The 16,772-nt window shown below is 45.4% G+C and overlaps 2 pseudogenes; both read right to left on the bottom strand.

Moving 5' to 3' along the window:
* Positions 1–1,372: 1,372 nt before the first annotated feature.
* Positions 1,373–2,335, bottom strand: LOC119842210 (annotated as a pseudogene).
* A 7,112-nt stretch (positions 2,336–9,447) lies between these two features.
* On the bottom strand, positions 9,448–10,655 carry LOC119842347 (annotated as a pseudogene).
* Positions 10,656–16,772: the final 6,117 nt, after the last annotated feature.

Genomic DNA, 16,772 nt, shown 5'->3' with positions numbered 1-16,772 from the left:
ACAATACATTGGGGTCAATTTTCTGCAGCATCACTCATTGGCACATTTTCGCAATAGCCTTGTGATCTTTACTGGCCTAGTGTTATTCTTCAGTCACCTACTTATGTCAAGCACTCTTAAGCCTCTGGCCTAGTATGGCTAAGCTGAAATCTTACAGGCCTCACCCCATAGGCCTTGTATTTGAGCCCTGCTTTACTTATATACCTAATGTATATTCATTACTCCTAAATATTTATCAATCTTATTCTTCTATAATCTTAAAATTTAAATCTATTTAGCACACAATTACATATGATATCTCATATAAATTGCTCATAACATCACACAGCGCACTAATCAATGAATGATAAAATGAACAAACAAATGAACAAGCTACCAGGTAACAGAGAAGGATAGTCTCTGTCTTCAAGCTCTCCCACTCTAGGGCCAAGATTATCAAAGGGCTGGGATTTGGGTGTCTAACCCCCTTAGGCCTCTTTAAAAATCCCACTCTGGTGTTGGACAGGACAGAGGGGGCAGATGAGACGGGATGGGGTGACAGGTTGAGGGGCCACATCATAACCAAGAGAACTTAGAAGAGAAAGAAATGTCAGCCAGGCGTTGGCTTAGCCCATGTCAGATGGGAGGGACTGGGGGCATCACAACAGAGGTGGGTTTTCAGAATGGATTTTGGTTGCAAGCCTATTTCCCATACAAAAAGGTTACTAAAATAATAGCAGAGATGCAGAATCACCTTAATCATCATGGCTGATGTCAAGGGAAAGGGCCAGGAATAGCGACATACTGAATGACAGTATCTTATTCCTCTTACATTCCCCATGGCTCAGAGCCTGGGAATGGAACAAGGAGCGTCTTTATTTGATCTTCAGTTGCGTGGTGTGAGGAGGGGCTGGGGTACGGTCCTGGGTAAATGGACGTGGGTCTGAGATGTGGAGCCATACAATGCTAAATTGTGGCCTTCTACAAGGCACCAGCTAGTCTCCAAACCTGGGATATTTCCAAGGGGGCCTAGGGGAGTTCAGTGACCAATTTCCGCTGACTTTCAAAGGAATATCGGTGTCTAACTGCCCTAAGCATCTAAGGCTCCCAATTCCCATTGGCTTACAATGGAATTTGAACACCCAACTGCCTTAGAGTCCCTTGAAAACTCCCAGTCCCCCTAGATCTAGTCCACTAGAGGACACTAGACAATTCTCTCTTCTCTTCTCTTCTCTTCTCTTCTCTTCTCTTCTCTTCTCTTCTCTTCTCTTCCTATAGTTTCTTTCTCTCTGCCTTCCCATGGCAAAGCTGTATGTCTCAAGGAAGGCCCCCTGCATGAGGGATGCTGGGAACTAGTCCATCCTGGTGCACAGAGTGGTGGGGAGCCTGGCTTTCAAGTACTCTTAGGGAGGGCTGAGCCCATCCGGCCCATCCCATCCCTCAGCACTTCCTTCACTGCCTTGTTCCTGAAGCTGTAGATGATGGGGTGAAGCAGGGGCATCACCACAGTGTTCAGCACCATGGCCACCTTGTTGAAGCCTGTGGAGGAGCCGCTGGCCAGCTTGTTGTAGATGAAGATGGAGCTGCTGTAGTAGAGCGAGGCGAGCATGATGTGGGAGGTGCAGGTGCTGAAGACCTTTCGCCTGCCCTGGGCCAAGGGCATCCTCATCACCGTGGTGACAATGCAGAGATAGGACACTCTCATCATAGAGATGGAGCTGAGGAGGAGGAAGGATGAGATGGCCAAGTCCAGGGCCCAGAAGAGGCTGATGTCGGCACAGATCAGCTCCAGCAACGGGGTGCTGTCACAGAAGAAGTGGTCAATGGTGTTGGGCCTGCAGAAGGGAAGCCTGGTCTTGAGCACCATGGAAGTTGAGATGAAGAGGAAGCTGCTCATCCAGCAGGACAACACCAGGCTGAGGCAGACCTGGCTGGTCATGATGGCCGTGTAGTGCAGCGGGTTGCAGGTGGCCACATAGTGGTCCACGGACATGGTTGCCAGCAGAAGAACTTCATCTGAGCCCACCAGGAAGTAGATGTAGCCCTGGAGGGCGCAGGCCAGGAAGGAGATGGTCTTTCACTGGGAGAGGAGGAGAAGGATCATCGTGGGCATGACGGTGGTGGTGACGAGCAGCTCCAGAAGCGAGAGGTGGCTGAGGAAGTAGTACATGGGCGTGTGGAGGCAGTGGTCCAGACGGATCATGACGATAACCAGAGTGTTCCCCAGCAGCATCAGCAAGTATATCGCGTGGAAGAGGGGCAGCTGCAGCTGGCTGAGGCTGGAGAAACCAAGAAGGACAACCTCAATGATTGCTGCTGAAGACTGATTCACTGGGGACCTCCAGGCAGGATCCATTGAGCCTGCAAGTGAGAAGGAAAGCATTGGAAGTCACTCCACCATGAGATAATTTGACGGGGCGAGTGGGAGTCCACACACAACACAGATCCTGAGTGAAGGGGTCAGATCCAGGGTGAGGAAGAACTAATAACTTTCCAAAAGCTTTTTACTTCTTTTTTCCCGTGGTTTCTGGTTTTTAGTTAAAAGCAGAAATTCCAGAATTGCAGCTCTCTTTCCCCTGCCCCTCTTTTTTTCCTTTCCTTTTTTCTTCCGGACATGGTAGAATAAATGATAGGTACATTTCTGATTTGACTTTCTATGTTTTCTTTCTTCAGTGGGTGTTTTTCTCTTTGCCACTACGTAACTTTTGCAGCAGGACAGTGAAACAGGAGCAATCCCACAGCTCAGGCAACCTCTCTAATCTCCAGACTATCCTTCCTCTCATAGGGGTCCTTCTGTCCTGATGCTAATTTACCCTGTGACCTTGGACGGGTCACTTCTTCATTAACACATTGGTTACAGCTGTGGCAGACTGCTTCTAATTAAGACCCAGACTCTGCTTAAGCATGTGTCTAAAGGCCAGACAGTTAAAGGAATTTAGTGGGATTTTCAAAGACCGTTGAAGCTAAAGGACAGTGTTGGCACCAGAACAGGTGGGGATAAACTGCCCATGGATCAATTGAGGCTGGTTTGAGAAGGTTTCTAACCATCAGCAGAGGGAGTTTCAGGAACAGCCTCCAATAAGAGCAGTGTGGGGAGAAATAACCAAACTAGCTTGAAGATGGAGCTTGATAAATTTATGAACGGGAGAATATGCTGGGATTGCCAGTGATATCATGGGGTTGGCTGCTAAGACCCGGGGGCCCCTTCCAATCCTATGTCCTACCAAGGCTGAAACCTACAGGAACAAGAAATTCAAGGCGACCTGTCACTTCGTTCCTTTAATCTCCTTCTCTGGAGCTGGGGGTCCTAGTCCTGCAGTGTTGACATCAGTGGACTGAGTTTTGGTCCTGAATGAGCTGGTGAAAATTTTGTATCCAGCCTTTCTTCTTTTTTTTTTTTAAGGAAATTTTTGTGATAACATTTCGGTTTTGTTTTCTGTTTGTTTCCTGGGAAGGGGGGTTGATTGGTTGTTTACCTTCTTTCTTTTCTTTTTTCTCCCATATATTTTGATGACAAAACAAACAAAAATGGTTTAGCTTTAATATGAATTTTTTTTTGTCCTTTGTCATTTTCACTGATCAAGAAGAACCAAAGGCTGGAAGTTAAAGCCAGACAAATTCATATTGGAAACAAGGCATAAATTTTTCACCGTGTGCATGATTCACCATTAGGGAACAAACTCCAAAGAGAAATGATGGATTCTGCATCTCTTGATGTCCAGTCAGACTGGGTACATTTCTGGAAGGTGATTTAGCCAAATACAAGTTACTTGGCTAAATACAGGGGTTACTGGGTGAAATGTAAAGGACTGTGGTATACAGAAGGCCAGAGTACATGTACCCTTAACTCTGCCCCACTTCAGGCCCTGCATCATGATTACAGTTGGTCAAAGACTTCAACAATTCCATTTTAGCAACAACAAAACTTTGAATTTCAACCCAAAAATTTAGAAAAATCATTGGATGATAGTTTCATAAATCCTCGTTCCTGGTTTGGTGTTTTGTTTAGACCAGTTATAACAAAACCACTAAGCAATGTAATGAATGGTTGTGTCACCACATGTCATACAATGACCACTCGGGAATTCATAGCAGCTCTAGGCACAGAGTTCTTCCTTCCCTAACACATTGGACCCGAATGTAGTCCCATGAAGACTATTGAATGGCAGGCAGGGGTGAGCTAGAGATGGATCCACCGTAACTGTCTATTATATCTTATTCTAACAAGCATTTTTCATGCATTGTGAAATGCTAGCCTGGGTTGGCATAATACATCCATCCGGATCTCCTCTTGGATGGTCACCATGGTGATGAATAATGTTGTATGACCAGTCCTAGTGCTGTGGCCAGCAATGCTGTGTCATTAATAAAGCAAAATTCCTATGGATATAAACATGTCCACCCATAGAAATGTCCTATAGCCGTTTTCTTTAGAAGTAAGGAACCAGCACCTTTATCCTACCCAGCTAGTCTGTTCTTTGAGCAGGTGCTCCAATGATATTCTTGTCTAGTCTAGTATAGTCTATTTAGGTTCTTTTACTGCTCTCATCAGTAGTATCAGGCATGGGTGCCAGTGACATTTAAATTACAGGAGACTCTTCATTAGGTTAGCAGTGCAGGACATATGACACACACTTGAGAACACTTTTAGAAGTCTGAGATTTCTTCTAAGTTTAACCTTAACACTCAGCTTCTTGGTTTTGTAATTTTTAGTTGTTTTGTGAGGGGGCTGAGAGATTTGGGGGCTTCTTTCTTTCTTTCTTTCTTTCTTTCTTTCTTTCTTTCTTTCTTTCTTTCTTTCTTTCAATACAAGTCTTCTAAGAATTTTGGCTTGGTTTTCCACATGAACTTAAGGGAGTTATGCACCCAAATCCCATGAAATTCAATGGCAATTGGGCATTTAATTCTCTTAGTCTCCCTTGAAAGTCCCACCCAAAATTCTGCAAGAAAAGCCATTAGTGTCTGAGCTTTTCTTATCTGCATATTACCTTCTGGTTCAAAAATTGAAGGTAATAATCAGAGATGATTGAAAGTATTCTATTAATATATTTGTTGATGGAAAATTGATTTTCAACTAAATGGAAATTTTGGGTGGAAAAATCTGTTTTCAGCAAATTTTGACGGGTGTTTTAAAAGAAAAACAAATTTTGATTAAAATCTGAAAATTTTCAAAAAATAAAACTTTTACAAAACAGGGAAAAAATATCAAAATGTATTGTTTATTTTCAAGAAACAGCTAAACTCATTTTGTTCTGTTTTTTTCCATGACAGATTTTGACAAAATGAAAGAAAAAAACTAACTGTCAATTGGGGCGGGGGGGGATGGTCATCAAAAAGCTGATGAAAACCTGAAATCCTTCACAGAAATATTTTGACAAAATGGAATATATATATATATACATATATATATTTGTCACAACTTTTCATGGAGAAAATTATTTCTCTGACAGCTCTGAAAATGACAACATGAAACAAATTTAAATTTTCTTTCATCATAGTAATCCTGGCGAATAAACTTTGAGATCATTTGAATTACCTACAAAATAAACTCGGCTCTCTCGTATTCATAGATTCTCAGATTGCAGGGTCCAAATGGACTATTGTGACTACCCAGCCTGACCTCCTGTCGAACCCAGGCCAGAGAAGATCCCCCAAATAATTCCGAGAGTAGAGCTTTTAGAAAAATGTCCCATGTTGACTTAAAAATTGTCAGTGATGGAGAATACACCACGACCCTTGCTAAATTGTTCCAGAGAAAAAGTAGTCTCATCATTAAAATTTACACCTTATTTCCAGTCTGAATTTGTCTAGCTTCAACATCCAGTCACTGGATGTGAGACCTTTCTCTACTGGATCGAAGAGTAATGAGGAGTCTGATGGCACTTTAAAGACTCACAGATTTATTTGAGTATAAGCTTTCGTGGGTAAAAATCCCCACTTCTTCAGATGGGTTTTTTACGCACGAAAGCTTATGCCCAAATAAATCTGTTAGTCTTTAAGGTGCCACCGGACTCCTCGTTGTTTTTGTGGATACAGACTAGCACGGCTACCCCATGATACTTGGATTGAAGAGTGTGTTATTAACTATTTGTTCCCTATGAAGGAACTTACAAACTGTGATCAAGTCACTCCTTAAACAGATTGAGCTTCTGGAGTCTATCACAATAAGGCAGGTTTTCTAATCCTTTAATCATTCTCTTGGCTCTTCTCTGAACCCTCTGCAATTTATCAACCTCCTTCTTGAATTGTGGGCCCCAGAAAAGGACACAGGATTCCAGCAGTGGTCGCACCAGTGCCAGATACAGAGATAAAATTACCTCTCTGCTCCTCCTCAAGCTTCCCCTGTTTATACAGCCAAGGATCGCATTAGCCTTTTTGGCCGCAGCGTCGCACATCCTCACAGTCAGATCAGTTATTGGACTGTGGATTTCTTTTCTAGCACTTTCAGTTTCATCTCATTGAAACTAAAACACTGGGGCTTGAGCCTGCAGCCACTAGGAGCACAGAAATCCTGCAGAAGCCAACCGAGGTTCAATACAATCACTGTGTCTTAAGCATGTGTACAGCACAGCCATGGCTGAGGAGTGGGACCGAAAATTGCAATGCAGGGGTTACTTACACCACGGCAGCTCAGCAGGATAGAGAGGAAATCCAGAGGAAGAAAACAGCTTCCACGATCTTCCAGAGAGACAGCAAGTGCTGGGCATAAGTGGGACAATCAGCTACCACCTGTGCACATGTTGGATCTATCATTGATGCGCCCATGACTTTAGCATTCATTGTCAGCCTCCATGTCTCTGAGCCATGTTATTTTCTGACTCGATGGGTCTCTGTTTGGTTCCAAACGCCTGGGATCTGCACTACAAGTGACTGGCTGGCTGGGGTGGCATGTGTGTGAGAATGCAAACAGATGGACTATCAACTCAGCCCCAGGATTGCCTCAACCTGCACTAGCTACACCCAACCCCACAGATGGTGATCAGGAACTACTGAGATTGGTACAGCATGACAGCACATGGGAATGGGGCAACAGAGAGAGAGATGGGAGAATCTGGAGGTGATAGATAGATAGATAGATAGATAGATAGATAGATAGATAGATAGATAGATAGATCGACTGAAAGGATCCTTGCCTAAATCAGGCAGGATTGGGGTCTAAGATTTCTGTCCTAAAACATACAGACTAAACAGAGATTAATTATAGCACATATATGTGGCTAAAAGCTGAGCAGCACTCGAATGACTCCAGCCTCAGCCTCCAAGACCCAAACCCTTCCATTATCAGCCCCAAGAATTGACGCTGCGTGCTTTTGAACAGAGCCAGCAGCTTCAGAGAGCTAACCCCTGGAGGAATGGTGCTCATGCCCCAACATCGGCTCTTATTAGAAAAGCCTTCCCCACCAAACCAACCCAGCCATGTCCCACAGCTGCGTGCAGAGAGGCTGGATGAAAAATGAGATTACACTTCACACCACAAGAGAGAGATGTTGAGCCCTATTGGGAGACCATGGAAACCTTTTGAAATCCTCCTTGAAAAACAAGGACCCATGTGAGAATTGTCCACACAGTCCAGTGGCCAGGACTCTGACCTAGGATATGAGAAATCTGAGTCCCATTTCCTGCTATGCCTGATTTGCGTGCCCTGCATTCAGTCTCTCCAACCTCATGCGTAGTGAATTAATTACACAACATGGGAGAGCTCCAGCTGGAGAGATTAACCCCACAGGCCGGTGGTGACGATACTCACATGGCATATGGGAGACCCAGACTCCAGGCCTTTGACACACTGTCATGTACCAATAAAAGAACTTTTTGGTAAATTCCCAGTCCATTGTACAAGGGGATTTGAATACCTATTCACTTTCATCCAGTGGTACTAGGGGACCTAATTCTGGCCCATTGACTTGGGTGAAGTGATACCTATTTACAACAGCTGGGGCTCTGGCCCACTGACACCAGCATAGCCATGGCTGATTCACACAAACTACTGATTGGGTCCACTGACTCCAACAGAGCTATGGCCAATTCCTGCCAACTGGGGGTCTGGCCCATTGACCCCAGTGGAGCTATGGCTGACTCCCCCAGCTGGGGATCTGGCCCATTGATTCCAGTGGCTCTATGGATGATTCCCACTAGCTGGAGTCTGGCCCATTGACTATAAGGCTAGGAGGGAGCATTCGGCACATGCTGCCTGACCTCCAGCATATCCTAGGCCAGAGAACCTTCCCTTTGGCTTCTGTACTGAGCCCAGCTCCACATGTTAAAATAATAACATTAGTTTCCGAGATTTAATGTTAAGGAAGGACCAAAGACAAAGAGACGAATCTGGGAGAAGAAGTACTGGATCCAACCATAAGGTCTAAAACACCCCAGCTAAATGAGTCATTGCTGCAGTCACAGCCAGGATTCTCTCCTTGGAATATTGCTATCGCCACAGGGATCGCATCACACACCTAACGGGTCACTGATGTACAAGTGCCCAGTGCCACCCCACCCCCCCAAAGTTACAGTCACAGGAACCTTGCAATAGGTCCACCCAGAGAGTCATTACGGGAATTGAACAGGACAGATCAGCTGTTTGGGGCTGGAACCTTCTTTTAATTCTGTCTGTGCAGCACCCGGCACAATGGGGCTCCAGGTCCATTACTCTGGGTCACAGGGGCTACAGCCATACCAATAATAAATAATGATGAAATAATAATCGATTCTCAATGACCAGTTGTCCATAATTATTAGTCATTAAGTCCTCTCTGGATGGGCTAGCCATAGAGATGGAAAAAATTATTTCACCCAACCATTTTTCCAAGGAGCAAAAGGGGTTTTTGTCCAAATCAGGAATGTTTGCAGGAAAATGTCATTTTTGCTGATAATTTCCAGTCTTCCATTGAAAACACAAAAAATGAACATTTTTCAATTTTTGGAAAAAATGCCTGTTTAAACATTTCTGGTTACTAAAGCTGACTTTTTTTTTTATACCATGGAAGGTTTTTAAAACCAATCATTTTATCATTTTACTGGATGTTTTTACCAAAACCAGAAACATTTTACCCAAAATGGTTTTTGAGGCTGAACATTTTTACCAAAATTGGATGTTTTACCAAAAAAAAAGATCTTTACAAAAAACTGTTTTTGATAAACAATTTATGTGGGGCATGGGGGTTGTTTTTTTGTTGAAAAAAACAACAAATCAACCAACCTAACAAATAAAAGATTTGTGTGGCGTATTGTTTTTTTATAAAACAAACCTCTTTTTAATTATGTTTTCTTTATTTCCTATGGAAACAAGTGGCATTTTCAATCAGATCTCAGATTAGCAAAGCAGTTGTACAACATGAGATGACATCCATAAACTGTGGATGAAGCATGCTCCTTTGCAAATATCTTGGATTGAGGTTTCCCCATGTATAAATTCCAACAGCTGACACAGGAACAAGGAGGGTATGTTATTAATGTGAGTTACCCGTTCCTCCTCCCAATGGGAAAACAACTCCTCAGAAACTGTTGACTTTTTGTCAAAAAAATTGAAAATTGACCTTTTTTTTTTGGAGGTTTTCAGAAAAGACAAACCAAGCTATTTTGTCCCAAATCCAAAAGCGTTACATCCAATACTGCTGAAAACTGAAAAATGTTCAGACAAAAGAAAAAACTTTCAATTTTGCCAGATAGAATCACAATCCCTTGTGTACACACACCCAGAGTCCTTCCCTCAACTGGGCATGGAAGCCAGGAGTCCAGACTCCCAAACCTGTGCACTATCCACTAGAAGACAACACCTACCTAGCTCCTAGCCAGGGCTTTTTGGAGCGCCCCTTTCACATCCTTGTTCTTCAAGCTGTAGATGATGGGGTTGAGCATGGGGATGACAATGTCATAGAGCACGGCTCCTGCTCCTGCCAGTAGGTGGAGTTGGGGCGGAGGTAGGTGAAGAGGATGGTGCCAAAGTACAGACTGACCACAGTCAGGTGGGAGGCGCAGGTGGAGAAGGCCTTGAGGCGCCCTTCCCTCATGCGGATCCTGAGGATGGCCAGCGTGATGTACACACAGGACACAAGGGTCCCCAGCAAGGAGCTGAAGATGATAGCACCGCCCACAGCGATGGTGACAGCCAGGTTGGCCTGGGTGTCAGAGCAGGAGAGCTGGAAGAGTGGGGGAATGTCACAGAAGAAGTGGCGGAGGATGTTGCCCCGGCAGAAGGACAGGATGGACATAAGGGATGAGTGCACAGCCGAGTTGGTCAAGCCCATGGCGCAGGCGGCTACAGCCAGCAGGGCACACACCCGCCGGCTCATGAACGCACCGTATTGTAGCAGGTGACAGATGGCCATGACCCCCAGTAGCAGGCACTCGATCCCCCCAAAGGAGATAAAGAAGAACATCTGGGAGAGGCAACCGGCCCACGAGATAGACTTGTCCCACGACAGGTAATTGGCCAGCATCTTGGGCACGGCGGAGCTGGTATAGCCAATGTCCACCACCAAGAGGTTGACCAGAAAGAAGTACATGGGTGTGTGAAGCCGGGAGTCGAGGCTGACCAGCAGTAAGATGAGCATGTTGCCCATCAGGGCTACTAGGTAGATGGCTGTGAAGATCCCAAAGAGGACGAGCTGCTCTGCTGGGTTGCTGGAGAGACCAAGGAGGATGAATTCGGTCACTGAGGTGTCGTTTTCCCTCCCCATCGGCTCCAGGGGGTCCATCCCCTGCAGGCAGAGGAAGGTCAGTGGTGTAAGAGTTGGGCTGAGATATTTACCGTCCTTCTGAGCTGAACTGTAAAGAGTGAGGGAAAGTCCTTATACGGTCACAGCAACCTACACTAACAGCGGTGGATGGGAAAGGGTACGAAAGGGAGATGGAGACTGAATTGGCCCAAATAAAAGGCCTCCTGGTGTCCCTCAAGGCCTGTGACAAGCTCATGTCTGGGAAATGATAGGGCTGTTGGGCCAGAAATCAGTTAACCTAAATTGTGTGTTGGAAATTGGGGGACAAATCAGTGTGGGAGGGACCATTCTGCCCACCACTCCCTTCAGGGCCCTTCGCGACAGGGACTCAGGGTGGGGGGGGGGGCGGGAATGAGGAAGAAGAGATGGGGGCTACTGGAGTGAAATTCACCATCGGGCTGCTCCCCACCCCATCCCTGATCCTGAGAGATGTCCTGGCCAGCCCAGGCCAGAGAGAGGGACCCAGATGACATCGTCATCCCCTGTCTGCTCTGGAGAACCACAAACACGACCCAAGATGAAATGAGATCGACTTTAACAACAGCAGTTCCCACAACAGCAGCTCCAGCCCATCTCAGCTCACTTCTCCCCCCCCCCCCCAAGGTTCGTTATCCAGCACAGGTACCATCTCAGAGACTGGCAAACAAGCCGGATTTCCTTCCCAGACTGTCCTGGCACAAGGGAAAGGGAACTAGGGGGGTTGTGCAAATGACAGCTGGATTTAATGCTTCACAGTTCAAAGGTTTGGGCTTTTCTCCTCCTTTCCTGTGGCGTTAAACAAAGGTTAAGGGATGTTTCGCTGCATGTTTGCTGTGGCACGAGCTGGGGGAGGTCTCTGGGTCCCAATCCCTGCCCCTCGTTTCACACTGGCTAGTGCTGGACAGTGATGGGCTCTGTTAGTGCCTTGGCCCATTTATTCCATCTACATTCATACAACAGGGACCACCAGCAGGGAGCTGGCGGGGGCCTTAAAAGACCCAGCCTGCATCCCCAGTGCTGCTAAACAGTGACTCAGGGCCAGATTTCCAGAGATGTTTAAGGGCCAGATTTGGAAGGCATTTTGGCATTTACTGGGATTTTCAAACCACTGAGGTGCCCTCACCATTGAAAGCAAAGGGAGTTAGGCACCTAGATGCGTTTGAAAATCTCACCAGGCACAGAAACACTGTAACAAACCTGGCCTCCCATGCCCAATTAGGACTGGTAAATAAAAAATTGGCAAAGCTTTTTTCTGTGAACATAAATGTCATTTTGTCCAAATCAGGCAGATTCCTGTCCCTGGAATGGTTCCAACAAAAACTGTCACTGGGAACATTTCTCCACTCCCTTGTTAGTACCAGTCATAATCTGAGTCAGTAACGCTGCATCCTAAGTAAGGCAAATGTTGTTCTAAACTATCTGGTTCAGAGTCTCAGTACCAATACTAAATCCTGACACAGCAATATTTCATAAATTGGTTACTGTGCATTCAGTAGGTTATCTGGAAAACAGCATCTATAAGAAACAGCTGGATCTATATCAGCTACTGGTGTATCACAGAGCAATGCAAATAATGGAACAGAGAAGCTAGCTACTCCTGTCTCCTGCCCATCAAAACTTACTCCAGAGGGTAAAAACCAGCAGTTAGGATAAGCTATCTGCAGCACCAAAGTAAAAGGGCCAGACTAAAACACCAGATTGCAAAAATAATTTATGCTTGGATATAAGGTGGTGTCATATGTACACATACACACTATGTGTACATACTATGTATGTATGTACCACACAAAAGAATGGCCATACTGGGTCAGACCAAAGGTCCATCAAGCCCCGTATCCTGTCTTCCGACAGCGGGCCAATGCCAGGTGCCCCAGAGGGAATGAACAGAACAGGTAATCAGCAAGTGACCCATCCCCTGCCTCCAACTCCAAGCTTCTGGTAAACAAAGGCTAGGAATGCCATCCCAGTCCATCCTGGTTAATAGCCATTGATGGACCTATCATTCATGAATTTATCTAGTTGTTTTTTGAACCCTGTTATAGTCGTGGCCTTCACGACATACTCTGGCAAAGAGTTCCACAGATTGACTATGTGTTGTGTTAAGAAATACTTCCTTTTGTTTGTTTTAAACCTGCTGCCTATTAATTTCATTTGGTGACCCCTAGTTTGTGTGTTATGAGAAGGAGTAAACAACACTTCCCTCTTTACTTTCTCCACACCAATCATGATTTTATAGACCCCAATCATAACCCCACTTAGTAGTCTCTTTTCCAAGCTCAAAAGTCCCAGACTTATTAAACTCTCCTGATATGGAAGCTGTATTTATATACATATATATGTGTACATATATATGCCATATCCATATTGTGACGGGTTGGATCATAGAAACCCCCTTGGGGTTGCCAACTGATGTGCCAAGACTACTTCTGTTCCTGCTTTCCTGCTCTGGCAGCTTAGGACTTCAGTGCCCTGCCTGGTTTGAGCCAGACCCGCTAGCTTGCTGCAAACCCAGACCCAGATCTGAACCATGTCCCCTAACAGCTGTAGGCCTAATTGAAAGCAACTTAAGCAGTGTTCTTGTCCTTAACACTCAGACGTCCAACTCTCAATGGGGTCCAAACCCCAAATAAATCGGTTTTACCCTGTACAAAGCTTATACAGGATAAACTCATAAATTGTTCGCCCTCTATAACACTGATAGAGAGATATGCACAGCTGCTCCCCCCCCCCAGGCATTAATACATACTCTGGGTTAATTTATAAGTAAAAAGTGATTTTATTAAATACAGGAAGTAGTATTTAAGTGGTCCCAGGTAGTAACAGACAAAACAAAGTGAATTACCAAGCAAAATAAAATAGAACACGCAAGTCTATGTCTAGTACAGTAATAAAACTGAATACAGATAAAATCGTCATCCAGTAAGCTTCCTTTTACAGACTAGCCTCCTTCTAGTCTGGGTCCAGCAAGCACCCACACCCCCTGTAGTTACTGTCCTTTGTTCCAGTTTCTTTCAGGTATCCTTGGGGATGGAGAGGCTCTCTCTTTAGCCAGCTGAAGACCAAATGGAGGGGTCTCCCAAGGGTTTAAATAGACTTTCTCTTGCGGGTGGAGACCCCCTTCTCTCTCCTATGGAAAGTCCATCTACAAAATGGAGTTTTGGAGTCACCCGGGCAAGTCACATGTCCATGTATGACTGAGTTTCTCACCAGCCAAGCCACATTCCTGGGAAAGCCCAGATGTGGATTGGCGTCTCCAAGTTCATAGTTGGCTTAAGGGCTTCTTGATTGAGCACTTACTGAGAATAGTCTTTTCTCAGGAAGCTGACCAACTGCTTCACTAGAACCTACTCAGAATCAAACAAGTATGCAGCCAATATTCATAACTTTGAAGACAGAAATGATACACGCATACAAATAGGATTAATAGATTCAGTAGATCATAACCTTTACAGAGATATGTTACATGGCATATGTAGCATAAAACACATTCTAGTTATGTCAGATATACATTCAGAAGTATATTTCTATAAAGCCTTATGGGGGGCACCATCACACATATTATCCATATATATTCATTATTTGGGTACCACCAAGTCTCACTCATAAAACCCCACTCCTCAGTCACGATTCAGGAGCCTAACATTCCCAGGCCCACCATAAGAAACTAAAAACAATTGAAAAATAAGATCTGTCCATCAGTCATAAAAGGAAATGTAAAAACTTAAGGGATAGATGGAGCATAAATGTATCGATGATAAAGTAAGGTAACCACGTATGAGAGTTTACCTTATAGCAAGAACAGAATAAAACATTGGAAACAGCTGAAAAACTCTGCAAAGAAGATGTGCCATCCTGTTATAAATATTTGTGGTCAACAACAGGCTTATGGTCGCTATCCTGTGCCTGAAGAGTGGAGACAGAAATGGAAAAAGGTGGCCCTAGCAAAATTTAAAAAATGAAACAGGGGCCACTGCAGTGCAACCACCACTGTAAGATAAATCCAGGTTCTGGTAAAACTTAAACTGAGTCCTAGACTGGTGCCTATCAGAATGAGACAAATAAGTGCCCAGTAGGGAGAAGTAGCAAACAGTACATTCACTGGATTGATAACTCATATGAAGGAAAAAATGGAACAGTTCACAGAGCACATTAGGAGACAGAAGCTGAGACTCAATCTTGGGGGAGTGAATAAAGAATTTCAAAGTGAAAACCCAAAATTGGGTGGGTTAACACCTAGAATTGATGCATTAATGCCTGGAGGTGCCCCAAAACAGCTAACTGCAGCATGTAAGGGCACTCCCGCAATCCATTTGGCATGCAGACAAAAGCAACAAACACTGGGGGAACAAATTCAGGTAATGACCCCCACTGTCCTCTCAAAGCCAGGATAAAAACCAGGGATGCGGGTTCGCAACTGCTTTAACCCACAAAGCCACACACTCCTCGCTCAAAGATAAAAATAAACCCTTCTTTCTCAAATATTTTTACCTACCAATTTTCTTTTATATCCTTTCTCAGTTTGCTAAACTGGCTGCTGCTGCCGGTACTTTAAGATACCTTGATAATCTCTCTTGGCTCAGGTCTCCCTACCTTCCTAGATTGCTCTTCACACCTTTCCCCTGCCTCCCTGCTCTCTCTTTGCTTTAAAGGTTAAAAGTTATCGTTTTTACAGAGGGTGGGGTCAGTTGTTGGCTCCACGTGTGTGTTTTTTCTGCATGCTGCACTGGCTGTGGCCATACAGCAAGTTCTGATCAAACTGCCCACAAAACTTGGCTTAGTAGCGAAGGCACTCAGCCAGCTTTATTGTCGACGAAGCACGGTAATAGCACTCAGCAGACTCTATGAGGATACTAAGACATGTAGCCTGTGACAATAGACGCTGCACAGTGAGCGGTGGGACTTTTCACTGTCCCCTAGGCTGGCCAAAGACACTGCCTGTGAGACCCCTCGTTATTCACCGATACAAACAAGTTACATAGTGCCCCTCTGACATAGTTAGTTACTGCCCCTTTAACATGGTTAGTTACCACCCTTTACCTTGTACATGGTGGTTCAATCAAAACATTTTTATTCATTACGCTCCCATCCTGCCCTTATCACTAAGAGGGGGTCAGTGTATTCTTGTATGAGTGTTTGTACCCCATACTTGGTACCAGGGTGTTCTGCTACCACCCTTCTGGACTGCGTTTGCATGAGTGTCCTTTGCCTAGCACCTCTCAGGAATGTGTGTGTTTCTGCAATCCCAGCCCTGTTCCTGCCAGGTTCTGTGAGCCTGTGTAACCCACACACCTCCTGGCTGTGGTGTTCTGTCTGTTGTGTCTGGTGGCACTGAGACCACTTAGACCGAGTTAATGAATCTGCTCTAAAACCTTAGCTAACAGCAGTTGGCTTTTAGCTCATGCAGTAGAAGCTCATGCATTAAGCTCCTACAGGACCCAGGTTCAATCTCGCCAGCGGACGACCACGGTCTGTTGGTGTTACACTGGCAGAGCCTGACTTCTGCTCTCAGCCTGTCTCTTGCTGACTTTGCTTGATATTAGCAGGGCCTGACCCACTACTTTAGTTCAGGCCTCAGGCCTCATACAGGGCCTTTGATACAAGGCCTCATGTTTCAGGCTTTCTTTCGCTACACTTGGGATTCTTGATTCCCAGTCCCCCTACTCTAACCTACGAAATCCCATTCCCCTCCCACAGCTATGGGTAGAACCCAGGAGTCCTGGTTCTCTTCTCCCACCCCCCACCCCCGCCCCACCTGCTCTAACCCACTAGCATCTAGTGGTTAGAGCAGGGGGTCTGGGAGCCAGGACTCCTGGATTCTCTCTCAGCTCTGGGATGGGAGGTGTGACAAGGACCAGTCGCTCCCTCGCTCCTCCTCAAGGATTCAGTGGCACTGGAAGAGCTGCCGGATGGAGCCTGAGGCTGGAATAACACCAGCCATGAGCTGCCCCACCCACAGGTCTGCCGGTGCCCCTCAGTCCTGACTGGCAGCCCCAACTGCTCCTGCATGGTAGTGGGTGTGAAACTGGCTTCATGGACACATTGTGTAACCAGCCACGACATGGGCCCGCTGGGTGGCTGCAGTGTCCGGACCCTGGTCTG

Source organism: Dermochelys coriacea, chromosome 13 (assembly GCF_009764565.3).
Source record: "Dermochelys coriacea isolate rDerCor1 chromosome 13, rDerCor1.pri.v4, whole genome shotgun sequence".
Taxonomy (NCBI): domain Eukaryota; kingdom Metazoa; phylum Chordata; order Testudines; family Dermochelyidae; genus Dermochelys; species Dermochelys coriacea.
This window is presented reverse-complemented; position numbering and strand designations above follow the sequence as displayed.